Consider the following 13,288-nt stretch of genomic DNA (forward strand, 5'->3'; position numbering starts at 1 on the left):
CTATGAGTCGGATGGTATGATCATACATGGGACCAAACTGATGATGAAGAAAGTTCGATTTCATCCAATCAGACATGTGGTATAATAAACCTCGAGTCGTATATTGTAATTAAAATTGATTTAATCTGATTTGTGCCTATTTACAGTACAACCTAACCTATTTACAGTACAACCTAATTTATATTTGTCGATGTCGACGAATGTCTTGTCTCGCTAAAAGCACTGATCAAGTTAATGTACAGCAATTAGTTTCAAATGTCAATCGATTAGATCAAAGGTCCACTGTACAGACAAAACATTACATAATGAATCGCTAAAACATGTGTCATTTCACGTGGGTCCGCGTGTAACATGTGCGCAGAATCTGACACTCCCCAAAGTTTAATCACGCCGTGAGAAACTTTCAACGTCCAGATTTATCAAAAGAATTATTTACAATAGACTACTTGACTTCAACTCGATTGGAATCAAATGTTGAATGACTGTAGAATATTCAAATTTTAACAATCTGCTGTTGTTCTCGTAGTTCGCGGTTCGCTCAATCATTCGAGACAGAATAAAGGCTCATTTTAAAAAAACAACATTTAATAACAACAACATTACCACGCCATCTTGAAGGCGTGCTCATTCCTTCTTCTAACCACAGTACATTGCGAACATAATCGTGACGCGACGTCACGACATGGGTAACGACATCCGCGTCATATGACCCTCCTCAAATAGGTCAGTCGCTTGTCGCTGTTTCCGACTTTGACGATCGCAGCACGAACCCTTCCATCCGCTCCAGGAATAAGTTCCTCGACTCTTGCATTTAACGATACCATTTTCTAGAAATAATCCAAATTGTGAGACGTAAGACGGCGGCCGGTACACTTTTGTTTTGCCTATGATCACGTAGAAACTTGATTTCTAGGGCAGTAATAATTTCAGTTCCACTACTAGAATTTGACTTGGTTCGCACTGTGTTACTCAGCTTGTTTACAAATTTAACGACGAGGGCGGTTACGCGAAGCAATTTCGTCAGATCGCTAAATCGCGTGATGTCAATTACATTGTCAACCTTTGGAGTAGTCGGTTCTTTCGCTGCACTATTCACCAAGGAATGAGTGACATTAACTGCATTCTTTGAAGTTTCCTTAAGCGCTTCTTCATCTCCAAAATAGGTCGACTCGTTCTTTGGCCATTCTGGCTCCAGCTGGTATGGAAATTCCGTTCCGTTCCACCAGATTGCATTGATCGTAAGGTCCTTAGCACTTGTGCCCCTTGACGGCAAGTCCGCTGGGTTTTGTTTTCCCGGACAATGACGCCATTCGTTCTTTGAAGTTAACCTGTGAATTTCATCCACTCGATGCTGCACGTATTGTTTCCAGGGTTTTTCGTTTTTGATCCAACATAAGGCTGTCGTCGAATCCGTCCAGTAAACGGTCTTGACATTACCTTCGCTCAAATCAAGGCTGTTTACGAGTCGGGCGAGAATGAGGGCGCCTAACAATTCCAGACGTGGAATTGTCTGTCTCTTTAGCGGCGCCACTCTTGTTTTCGAGGCAACTAGACGAATATCGACTTTTCCGTCTTCATACAGTCATCGGATGTAAACAACTCCTGCGTAAGCACGATTAGAGGCGTCACTAAATCCATGAAGCTCGAACTGCACAGGCCTTGATCGGCAATAACAATGGGGTATTTTCACATCGTTCAAACACTTCAATTCGTTCAGAAATGAATTCCAGGTTCCAATAAAAAGGTTTGGCAAGTTGCTGTCCCAGTCAATCTTGTCGAGACAGAGTTTGGAATAGAATTTTCATTTCTACAGTGCACGGAGTGAGAAATCCCATCGGGTCAAATACCATCGCTGACAACTTCAACACAGAACGCTTGGTCGCCGGAAGTGACATTCTATAATCGCACAATTCAGTTAAGTTGAAGAAAAAGTTGTCTTCGATAGTGTCTCAGTTCATTCCAAGAACCTTAACCACTGTGTCGTTCTTCATTTCATAATTTCCGGGGGTGATTGACGATTTAGCGTACGACTCATCATCTTCTGCAGTAGCTGGGTCAACTGACGCCCTTTGTTCTTGCGAACTCTCGCATGCTTGAATCGACTTCAACAGTGTTTGAGAATTCGAGTTCCATTTTCTCAGGTTGAAACCACCGCTAGCCATAATTTTCTTCGATTTCTGATAAACAACGAAACCGTTCTCGTCGTTCTGTTCTCCAGTTAAAAGATCGTCCACGTACAGAGACTTGTTTAACAGCTTGTACATTTCGGGCTCACTTTGTTTGTAGAGATTTAGATGATGCGCGATGGTTTCGTCCAGGATAGAAGGGGATGGTCTCAGACCAAAAACTAAGCGATTAAATCGATATTCATTGATTTCTGGCTTCTTGGCAAATGGATCCTTAAACCACTTTAAAACGATTTTAAAGATGTGAGGAATGTAGTTTTCTCCCACTTCCAAACAGTCATTAAGAAAGCGTTCGTTCTTACAATTCTTCGCAGAGCCATCGTACACGATTCTAACCTTTGTCGTTTCACGGTCTCTCCGCAAGACTGCGTGATGTGGTGCGTAGTGAATTCGTCTCGTGCTAAGTTTATCTTCCTCTAGCGTTTGATCTTCGGTCTCAGGTACAATCTCGACAATCCCTTTCTTTCTTTGCTCTTGGATGATATTGTCGTATTCATTCAGCAAATTCGGCTCACTCTTCAACTTCGAATGCAACGATCGTAATCTCCTAGCACACATTGCATAATTGTTGGACTGTTGAAAACAATCACCCTTCCAGGGCAGGTGAACTTCATAATAACTACTATTGAACGTAATTTCTCCCTTTCGTTTGACTAATTCGCCTTGGCGGTCGGTGTCTACAATTCTTAGACTCTCAACGTCCCAGAATCTTTTCAGCATGTCCGTGATCTCGTCAGCTTCATTCGTTTCGTTTAACAATGGTTTACCAGAGATGATAAGATTCGAGACGACATTGGAAATTTCATGGACATGTTGCTCTTCGGTAGCGCCTGACAGAAGCCAACCAAACTTGCTGTTGATGGCTGTGGGACCAAATTCACCGCGGATTGATTCTCCAGTGACAATGTCCCAGTAATAATCTGAGCCAATGAGAATTTCAATGGAGTCTAGGTCGAACGCAGAACGGTCTGCTAGATCTAAATCTATCAAATGTGGGTATTTCGAGACGTCTATTCTCTTAGGAAGTGGCGAACAAATGACTGGAAAATTAAGCACTGAAATCTCCACGTACTCATCTTTATTGCTTCTTAGTGGCAAAGTAACAACTTGACATTTTTGTTTACGATAAGCGTTTTCACCAAAAGTGTTAAGGTGAAGGGTCTCATTGGACGTTGCAGTTAAACCCAGCTTCGCTTTGATGTGGTCGGTGACGTATGAACGTTGGCTGCCATTGTCGAACAAAATTCGGACGGGAATGGACTTGGATCGGTCTTCGTTTGTTGCTATCGCGATAGCAGTTTGTAACTAAATACTCCCCTTAATTCTCGACGTCGCAGTTGTAAAATGAGTTGTTGAGGCTCCTGTATTAGCCGTATTGACTCTCGTTGCGTTGTTTGTGACTTGGGTCTCCGGTTTGCTTTGAGGACGGTTTTCCGAGAGGTGGGGAATGAGAATTCAGTGATTCACCCGGTGATTTTACTTAACAGATCGATTGATGATGTCTACGCTTGCAATTTCTACAACTCTTGTCGCACTGATTACCTAAATTTCCCTTCTTGAAACACATAAAACATCTTTTATCGCGCCTAAGAATGTCTTTCCTGGCGTTAATATCTGTTACTTTGTTGCAAGATGCTGAGAAATGTCTTTCAGTGCAGTAAACGCATTTTAGGACATTCGACTCTGTGTTTGAAGTGGCACCAAAAATTGTGCCAGCTGTCGGTGGTGGGGTTTTTGCGGACGATGGACGCTTAACTTGCTCGGTCGCGGCTTTCATCTTCTCGCTCATCTCCCTTGCATCAATTTCACTTTGAATAAGATCGAGCAAGGAGTCGATCTCCCAAACGTCTTGAGACGTATTTCTTGCCACTTGTATTCGTATTTCGTCCGGAAGTTTGGCCATAATGATGGGAATGAGCAAACTACCATACTGTTCGGACTTGACTCCCAAAGCTTTAAGTCCCCTGATGTTAACGCTTATTTTGTCGCACAAAAAACGAAGTTGACTTGGCTTATCCACAGCACAGATGTTAAGTTTGTGAAGCTCTTCCATGTGGGCGGAAATAAGCTGTTGCGGTTTGCCAAATCTCTTCTTTAAGATTTCCACCGCCGAGTCGTAGTTTTCTTCTGTTACAGGCAAACCTTCAATTGCGCGTGATGCAGAACCTTCTAATAAAGAAGCTAGATAACTGAACTTGTCGATTTTTGTCAACCCAGGATTAGAGTGAACTGCACTTTCCAACGTATCCCAGAAGGTGCGAAATTGTGTTACATCTCCTTTTAACCTACGGAGTGTTAGCTTTGGCAATTTTGCTCGAGCTGCTTTCGGAGTTTCTGTTCCTGTTCCATGAGATTGTTGTGGACTCGCTGAATACGATCCAGGTGATGAAGGAGGAATAACAGTAGTGTTGCTTCCTTGAGTGAAGTTAGATGAAGCATGTGAACTAAGAGGAGTTGTGGGTGTTGTTCCTAGTGAAATAGCTTCCATCGCATCCATAACATGCATTTTAAATTCTTCAGAGCCTTCAATTTCTCCTTCGATATCTTCAATCTTGCATACCTTAATAATTTTTTCGTCGAGATCTTCAATCAATTCTGATTTCTCCTTGAGAACTTTTTCGATTCGTGCCAACCTATTCCTTGTTTTTTCTTCGAGTGGGTGGGCGCCATCTAAAAGGGTTTCAGCCTCGCCCGGATGAGTTTTGTAACTACGCCTTTGTTGCCAGCACGCGTTGCGCGTAGTCTTCAAAGATTTTCCTCTGTCATGTTCTACCCAATGTCGTGAATCACTGCCCCACTTTGGGTGCCATATAATAAACTTCGAGTCGTATACTATAATTAAAATTGATTTAATCTGATTTGTGCCTATTTACAGTACAACCTAACCTAGATGTCGATGTCGACGAATGTCTTGTCTCGCTAAAAGCACTGATTAAGTTAATGTACAGCGATCGATTAGATCCAAGGTCCACTGTACAAACAAAACATTACATAATGAATCGCTAAAACACATGTAATTTCACGTGGGTCCGCGTATAACATGTGCGAAGAATCTGACAAGTGGTGTATCTCACTGAAATTCATCCCTACATAGAAGTCAAAGAGAAGATAAATACAATCAAACCGTTCCTGGATACTCCGTTTAAACACAAAATAAAAGCGGTAAAAGAGAGGCAAAATAGCAAGTACCTAAATACAAGCACGTTTTACACAAAACCTCGACATCTATATGTGATAAAGCGATTTTCTCCCGGTTTGTCTGCTCTATGGCTCATTTTTCCCGAGAAATGGGAATGTTCAGGAGCAGGGTGCTGCGTTTTTGAATACCCTAAAAAGTTCGATTTTTTTCTGATAATTTTTTTAAACGGGAGATTTAATTATTTCTCTTCGAATCACTATCATTGAATTGCATCGATGTATCGTTGTTATTTTCTTCACTTGCGGAATTTTGTATAGAATTTAAATCACTTTCGTCACTGCTAGTGATCACACTCGCGCGTTACAGTTTATTTTTAATTAAGATTTGAAGTAAAGTAAACATTTTTATTGAGAAAAAAGCTATCGCTTGTTTATACCTCAAACGGACCATTGTTCATTTTGTTCAAGTGAATACTTTTAGTGATCACCATCCGAACTATTTTCATTTTATTGGAGTGGGTTCAATTATTCACATCCCATCATAGGGTTTAGGCGGAAACAAACCTCTTCTATTCTCGATTTTTTTTTTTACGCGATACGACTGCTAATGATATCTTGAAATCACTTTTACCATTGGAAGTATGAGTCGCCGTCTTGCGTTTTATTGTTTCCATTGTTTGTCTCTCTCTGATGTTTGATTGTTAGTGTTTTTATTTTGATCTTAAAATGGGAATAAGTGGGTTAGGGAATTGGGCTTAGGGTGAGAGTTAGGGGTGTGGTCGTGTGAGTGACGTCAATAACCCAGGTTTGAATCCTGGTCACGACAATTTTTTTCCTTTTACTCTAAAATGAACGTTTTTTGAATATTCATTTTATCTTGAAATCATTTTCCCTAAGGGAGGATTAAACACCATCTTAGGTTTCATTATTTTTATTGTTTTACACCATCTTAGATGACCTTTATTTTTTCAAATTATGAAAAAAAACACGCTCCTATAACCTACGCAATTTAGCCCTAAACCAGGATTTATTCAACTCTTTTAATTTGTGTTTCCTTCCTACATCTCTCATACATTTCCTTCTAATTTTCAAGTGTGGGTACTCTATTGTCCTAGAACCGGTAGGGGTAGTTGCGTGATACTGTGTATCATTCATAATAAAGACTCATATCTCGTCTATCCACTTTGGTTTCTAGAGTGCTCTTATTATTTCTAAATTGTCCTGCCAAAACGCTTCTCTCTCTATTTCTTCTTCTTTTGGTACACACCATTCGCATTGACCCCAACCACAGGAGAAATCGTAAAAGTCAGACATTATAATACTGACCAAGAGTTTATAGCGACAAGGTCTACCCGAACACTTTGACAGCTTGTCAATCCCTGTGTCTTACGACCGTACATCTCTTACAGATTGAGCAGTGCGTTATAATGCTCGTAAGATTCCTCCTCCTCCTGACTTTCTCATGTCACTAATTTGGTGCGATAACCGTTTTTTAGGCGTCGTCTAAAGAACTCTTTTATAACACACTTGGGCAAAAAACATGAAAGAAAACCCTCCTGGGCAAGAGCCATATTAGATGAATTATTAGCCACAGTAAAAGAGAAAAACCGCTACACATGATCTCGGCGTCATGCGCAAACAAGTGACTACCTACATCAAGGAAATTGAAACCTACGACCGAGAAGTAGGAAAAAAAAATACATTCCATCGGTTATACTGCCAACTGATGCCTTCACTTTTGGTCTATGTCACTTATTTTCAAGTTCTTAGCTCTAAAGACCTTGTATGACAACGTGTTGTGTGACAAATAACCGTCTTTTGTGAAATATGCAAAAATCTTGAGTGTTTATTCTTGTTTACCAAACTTGCGTTTTAAACGACACTCATTTTTTAAACGTAAAATTCATGCGTCCTGAATAAACTGTACCACATGCGTGTGAAAACCTTTTGGGACTCTTATAAATACAACTTCTGCTCACAAGCTTAGTCGGTGAGATTAGTATGTCTAACCCGCGATACCCACGCGTATTATAGGGTCCATTCTCTTTTCCCTGTGTTGTGTGACAATAAACATTACGTATGGGAAAAAAGTGTGTTGGAGTTAATCCCTCCGCCATCTTGGATTCTTTTGTTCCCTTTGTACTTTTTTGTACCGTTATTTTTTAAAATGAGATGCGAAAAAACCCTACACACGAACCTACGAGTTATGAGTACTAAAACCCTAAACCCCTCACATACTCAGACAAATGACAAAATACATTGACGAAATTGAAACCTATGATTCAAACGTGGGAGAACAATCTACTTTCCATCAATTGTACCGAGACATGATGACAGCTTTTCTAGCTTATGTCACCTATTTACAACTCAAATATCGTGCTGTGTTGACAAATAAATCATATGCAAAAAAACCAAATAATGTACTTAATTCCTCCGCCATTTTGGATTCTTTTGTTATCTTTGTACCGTTAATTTTTAAAAACTGAAAACCCTACTCACGAACCTACGCGAAATTTAACCCTAACCCCCAACAAACCTAAAACCCTAAAACCCTAAACCCTAAAAACCCCTCGTATACCTACGCGAAATTTAACCCTAAAAACCCCCTCTCGCGCACCTACACGGTATGAATAACTAATTAGATCTCACTCGGCCAAGACACTCGGACCCAGACCTCTCGGGTATTTCCATAAATGCACCCTAAACAACTAGTATTATTTATGAATATTCTTTTTTATTATCGAACTACACTTCGTAAAGTACAAAAAATGCCATAAACGAATACAAATATCACGCGGTATTTGTACTTTAGAGTACCGGTTAATTGCAGTTACGAAAAAAAAAATGGCGGACGATTTGAATCATATTTCTGACGACGAAGAGTCACAACGGCTGGCAAATATACATCCAAGTTTATTTGATGAATCGAACGAAGAAAAACAGCTGAACGACCTGGAAATTTCTCCATTTATCGAAGAAAATAGAAACAGCAACACGACAACGCGCCAATTCCGTTTCTCTTCGCATACTTCTGTCACGCACTCCCCGTAAATAAACATCCGCACTGAAATAAAAGTTTAGCGTGCTGGATAATAAATAACTTATTAGACGTTTTGTTGTGTAGTATCGCTGAGTATTTTTACGAGTTATTTGTATTTTGACTCGCCCTACAGGCTTGTCAAAATACGGCACAACTCGTAAAAATACTCAGCGATACTACACAACAAAACGTCTAATAAGATATAATTATGTCTTCCATTGAAATTCGGAGAAGTTGAACGAGACACGCATTTTTAGTTATGGGAGGCTAGACGCAAAGTTAAAATTAACACACAAGTCACCATTAACGATATCTTTTGCTTCTTTTAATTTGACGTCATCTGTGATACATTGCTGAACATATGCACGGCATCCTGTAATCTATTAGGTACGTTTTCGAGGAAATCGGCACGAGATGGGCTTAAAAAGGTCAATCGTTTTTACACATGCCTAACAGTTGCTACCCTGCGGAACAAATACTATTTTCTTGCGTATCATTTCATGGCATCTTTCAGGCGCGTGAACGCTCGAAAAAGGCTCAAAGTTGACAAAAATCCTTCCTTCGATCATTCAAGGTGATTATGCAACAGCGGTGAGCTGTCGTTTTCTAGCGACGTGACAAGCTGGCGTGACCACGTGTTACTTTATTGTAGACATCCCCAGGCCCTCTCCTCTTTTGCAAGATTACATCTGGCCTCCGCGGTAAACGGCCCTCCAATGTCTACAACGCGAAGGAAATACACGGTCTCAGTATGACTTGGTTAGTTCTCCTGTTGATATCTGGACTGGATTTGGCCGCAGAGTTTTTCAACGTGCGAATGCTAAGAATCTGCTTCAAAGACAAATCGAAATACGAGTTTCTTGAAAAGTGCAGAGTACTGGCCATTTGTCAAGGCGCATACCAAGTCATAATTCTTGTTGCGGATTCTGTATGTTAAGGACATTAGCCAGAAAACTCATTTTTTTGATTGATTATTGATTAGTTCGCTAATTTCAGAATGATCTTAGATAGCCACATAGTTACAATGCTTATCTGTTTTTCTGTATTTCTATTGGTTTGTAATCGGACCTTTCAGGGTCACCACGCGCATATAAAAGGCAAGTTTAGCGTCCCTTTAATCAGTTCTTCGTAAGTTTTGAATGGCCTTAGTAAACTTTCGCCCTTTCGTTTTCTCAACCTCTGGCACAAGCGGGACCGATATGTGAGTACCTTTGTAACTTTGTTTTTTCCTTTCCAGTCCTTTCAGTGTTGGGCGACAATATACAAACAAATATTGCAATGATCTGTATAGATTTAAGATTTAAAGGCCAAATTCGTGCCAATTTGCGAGTCAGTGAACGCCCATCATTTAGATAGAACAATGGGCTATTTATCAGTCATCAAAACTCTTTTAATTTGTTTCCAAACTTTTGTTCTGTTTTACTTGTATTGTTAATCTCGTTATAGACTTTAGAGCCCAGTATTTGACACCCGATTCTTTGATCATGTATTCCGCGGCTTTTCGTTAGATTGAAAGAACTTCGTTGTATTGTTGTTTAAGTTTACGATCGATCGTTCAATAGATTGATTGACTGTGAGAATAATCGTTATTTTCGTCATTGATTGTGGTTCGTGGTCGATTGCCTTTCAAGAATAAAGATTCGGGCAAACAGTCAACTTTGGTTTGTCATTTCGATCAGTAAAATAGTCCCAAACACCTTGTTAACCGCGTTTTGGAGCGACACGCCCTTGAACTTTAGAATTTATATTTTGTCCGCCGTAAACGCACACTGTAGAATGGTGGAATGGCTTCACTATTCTACCTGGTGAGACATAGAGTTTTTTAAGAGTTCTATCGCTTTCTCTGATGTTCTATCAGACTTGTAATTTGACGGCGATGATGACAGTCTATTATGACCATCCCGATAGAAATGAAAAGCAACTTCTATTTCCGAAAGTCCAAATATTCACTGCACTTGGTTTTGGATTGGTCGGTTCCGCAGTGATCTTATGGCACAGCTGTTTCTCTCACGCACTTATTTCTGAAATGGTCCTCAAACTTGCCTTCTTTTTGACTTTATCGCTCGTCGTCTTTCTCCTGACAGTGACTCCTACCACAAACCACGATACCCACTCAACTGAAGCACAGTCAGCGTCTGACAATCGTTTATCACCGTGGAAAGCTTTGAAGGAGAACAAGTTTCCCATTTTTTTCACAGTGTTATTACTAGCATGTGTGGTAATAATCCTTAGCGGCGTGCCCTATTCTGGATCACTGCTGTATGAAGATTGGGAACGAGTGGCAATTTTCAAGGAGGTTATGTTTTCGGTGGTTACCAAATTTGCAGTGGGAATCGTTTTACCGGTGAGTTTGAATGAGTTAATAAATTCGAGCTATGTAGGCAAAAAGCTTCAAACTGCAACTGCATGCGTTATTTAACAGTGATGTAAGCTGTAAGCGAAACGCTACTACACAATACAGGGCTACTTTTGAAGAAGCGTGTGCCGTTTATGGTTCGTTTGGCTCGGCAGTGGATGAAAGAACGAAGTGTAATGGAAATGCGCATAGCAGACAATCCGAGCCGGCTCGTTTGGTGGATGGTTAAAAGTGGCCCTGTATTGAAGTTTTGCCGTGAAAAAGTATTTTTATAGATAGAAATTGGTCTTTTTTTCTCTTTTTCAATTTGACTTTAACATTTACAGTCAGAAGACTTTGCCGCTTCTGGCATCCTTTACAGTCTTTACAGGTCGATCGATCCTTTGAAAAGAAGCGTAAAGTTGTGATCGTTGTATTCGTATCCTTTGTTTGGTCATAGGTTATAAAAAATTGTTTACTTCGAAATAAGCTGAAAAACGTAAATTAACCCGTCCCTATGATTTATTTCAGTTTATTCATAATCATGACACACAAGTTCAATCGAGTAGTAACTTCTCTGGAGTTTTCCAAACCACAGAATTTCAAGCAGAGAGAGAGCGCACAGGGCCATGGCCATTTTACACTCGTTTGAATGCATCGCACCAACTCTTGGCGTGATTCCCAAAAGTTCAATTTTCTTTATCAAAGTGTCAATAGAGTGTAAACAAAAGCCTTATTCCCCCATGTATTTCCACGTGATAGGCTAAAGTTCACATTTGCCTTGGTGGCGTGATCCTTGTCTCAAGCCAAAATTAACCACATTTGGCTCCGTCTGGGGCACAACATACTTCTCGCCATTTGTGTTTTAATAACGATTTAGCTCAAGGGAAGACATTTCTTTTATCATCACAGTATTCTCCCAACATCCGAGAGTAACTGTTAAGGAAATCCAATTTGATTTAAGGACAACAGTTGAGCAAAGTTCACAGACGTAAAGCTACGTCGCCGTGGTTCAGTCTGTGTTTGATTGGACCATAGCTCCTGGCCATGTGCGTACGTTACATGGAAAACGAGCGTAATTGGCTAAGAGGACCCCATGAATATGTTTGGATTACATGACCCTCAATCTTCTATGGCCTTGTAACTTTCACTCTATGCTTTCAAAAAAAATTCAGAAAAAGTGCACCCGGGAAAAGGATACTCTGCAGTTAGCAACTGCAGAGTATCATATCGTTGTCACACAACACGGCGAAGGACAACGTTAAACTCATCGACTTCACATAGTCGTATGACATTGATAACCTTTTTGCATGTGATCACATTGTGGGCTAATATAAAGTGACTAAAGTGTCTAAAATGCAAATCGCATTGTAAAGTTTTCCAGCGCCCGCTTAGCATCGAAATGTACTAGAAAATTGGAAGCCATAAACAGACGGCCTTGGTTCCCGCAACAGAGTATTGGGCTCGAGCACTAGCTGTTTTTTCTTTCTTTTGTTTTTTTTTTTTTAACGCTCTGATGAATGGCTAACGCTCGAAACTTCAGCCTTCAAACTCCTTACGGTAGCCAACTTACATGATCAACTGTTGATAAAACCAAATTAGCTTCAATTTGGATTGTTTATTTCTGTACTAAATGGATTTTTTTTAAGCTCTGACGGAGGGAAAAACTTCTTTTACGGTAGCCAATTTAGTAATCAATAGTTGATAAAACCAAATTATTTGGATTTATTTTGGCGACACATTAAGTCATTGTTTACTCTAGTGTGGGTCTCGAGGTTGTTTTAGCAGAAGGTGTAAACACGTGGAACACTTTTTTGTAGTATTTCCGTTTCTGTGTTTGCTATATAGACCACAGGACATCTGAAAAGTGCCTTATGTTTTATATCATGGTTTTCAAATACTAGACAAGTACGGCAGTACTGATAAGAACCGCTGCGTTCGTGGAAGTCAGTACAATGTGGGAAATATTCAGTATACGTGATCTCGTTTCCTCTTATTCTTACCTAAGTTAATGAATCCAACCGAACAGGAGTCACGATAGATGCATCAGTGTACAAGTTACAAACACTTCCATTTGACAGCTTAGTACAGTGCTTATCATTTGTCATAAACGAGCTCCTGAATCACTGGGAAAGAGCAAAGGAAGAATTTCGCTGACTAAAATCGCTAAGGGCAAGAGAAAATAGACTCAGGAAAAGTCGAAGTCAGCGAAAAGTTCAACGTTGGCCCCGGTTTCACAGCACTATTTCTGTTTGGATGATCAATGCCACTTCTCTAACGGAAACGTGACGATGTCACGTAACGTTTTCTGTGTCCAGTTGTTTAAAAACACTAAAATATCTGGAGGTTAAAAATAGAAAGTCAAAGACTGGTATAGCTCAATTTTTGTAGCATTGAAAAGAACTAGAGCTTGTATGATAACGGTAGAAGGGGGTGTCAAAAGCAAGTCCAACTAAACCACTATACAAACTCTTTAATTACTCACTGTGAAAGAGCCTGTGACAGAGCTTGGGCCACCTATGATTTTTTCATGTTAAAATCCCAGTTTCAATTTCAACTGCCACGGATCTTGTAAATTTACTAAATTAA

At 40.0% G+C, this 13,288-nt stretch overlaps 1 pseudogene; it reads right to left on the reverse strand.

Moving 5' to 3' along the window:
• Positions 1-567: 567 nt before the first annotated feature.
• On the reverse strand, positions 568-4,692 carry LOC148729526 (uncharacterized; annotated as a pseudogene).
• Positions 4,693-13,288: the final 8,596 nt, after the last annotated feature.

This window comes from Stylophora pistillata, chromosome 6, assembly GCF_964205215.1.
Source record: "Stylophora pistillata chromosome 6, jaStyPist1.2, whole genome shotgun sequence".
Taxonomy (NCBI): domain Eukaryota; kingdom Metazoa; phylum Cnidaria; class Anthozoa; order Scleractinia; family Pocilloporidae; genus Stylophora; species Stylophora pistillata.